General features: G+C 35.5%; 1 non-coding gene across 1 annotated transcript; it reads right to left on the bottom strand.

The window, feature by feature from the left end:
- On the bottom strand, positions 1-77 carry Trnat-ggu (transfer RNA threonine (anticodon GGU)). The gene has a single exon. It is a non-coding gene; the product is annotated as a tRNA-Thr (tRNA).
- Between the last annotated feature and the right edge of the window lie 1,192 nt (positions 78-1,269).

The raw sequence follows: 1,269 nt of genomic DNA, 5'->3' as shown, positions 1-1,269 counted from the left end.
CGCTTCGGACAAGACTCGAACTTGCGACCTTTCGGAACACCGGTCCGATCGCTCTTAACCAACTGAGCTACCGAAGCTTACCAGAAGTGTGCGAATCGTTCTCTTCCTTGTTCTTTACACGTCGTACCATAGAGAAAAAAATACATAGATTGCTCACTCCATACATCAGTTTTAGTACCAAAAAGACTATTAGCATCTAGCATCGAGTAGCGGAACTATCAGTACTGCTACTTGGCAATAGATGTAGCAGTACCTACTGATAGTTCCGCTACTCGATGCTAGATGTAGACACTGAAATTAATAGTCTAACTGATGTATGGACTGAGCACTCTTAAGACGCACCGGTGTACCGAAAGGTCGCCAGTTCGGGTCTTCCTTGCCCAAAGCAGAGTCATTTTTCATTTTTCCTTAAAAATATTAATATTTGTATTATCGCTCGCACACGTATCTGCTGGACAAAAATTAGCTTTGTATGATTAAATGTTGGTAAATATAGTCTTAAGTACCTATCTATTTTATTTTTACAGTACGTAAACCCAGATAAAACCTGTACAGTTAAGGTAAATTAATTAATTATAATGCCTAATAATTTCTTTAAATCATTAACCAATAATAAATAAGGTCAGGTGGGGGAAGGGAAACATATACTTTATTTTTCTAAGAGAAACCGTTTGAGAAAAGTCCTTCTACGTTTATATCATTTGTGATGCCATAATTTCAATCAATTCACTGGGTCATTGGCATCAGCTGGATATGATCCTCACCAGAAAGAAAGACCTACGGGTCTTTCCGCGTAACTCGGACATGACAACGAAAAAATAAACTATTGAATTTAGAATGTGTTTGAATGTAGAATAATCAAATGAGGGTAGCAGAACAAATTTTATAACCTTAAGTCAATAATAAGTCAACGGTTGTCATAATTTCCGACATTGTAAGTGCTGCTTGCGGAATCAACTACGAACGTAAAATAAGTGATTATAAATATTACGACTTTAATTGATTTTTACGCAAAGAAGAGGTAAGTAACCTTTATTTATCTGTTGTCTATTAAATTATTCACGCGTTACTTTGATTACAATTATCATAAGTTGAAAGAAAAATATGTAAGAGGTGAATGAAAATTGCATGTCGTTGAGTAACGTGAGTAACGTAAAAAACAATATTTTTCATTTACTGTACTGAAGTTTTGGACAAACGAACTTATATTGAACTATGTGTATGATTGGGCTTAGATGGTGTCATTCTCGCGGTTTATTTCTCCGCATA

The sequence above is a fragment of the Cydia amplana genome, chromosome 15 (assembly GCF_948474715.1).
Source record: "Cydia amplana chromosome 15, ilCydAmpl1.1, whole genome shotgun sequence".
Taxonomy (NCBI): Eukaryota; Metazoa; Arthropoda; class Insecta; order Lepidoptera; family Tortricidae; genus Cydia; species Cydia amplana.
Note: the sequence above shows the minus strand (reverse complement) of the source record. Positions and strands in the feature narration are given on the sequence as shown.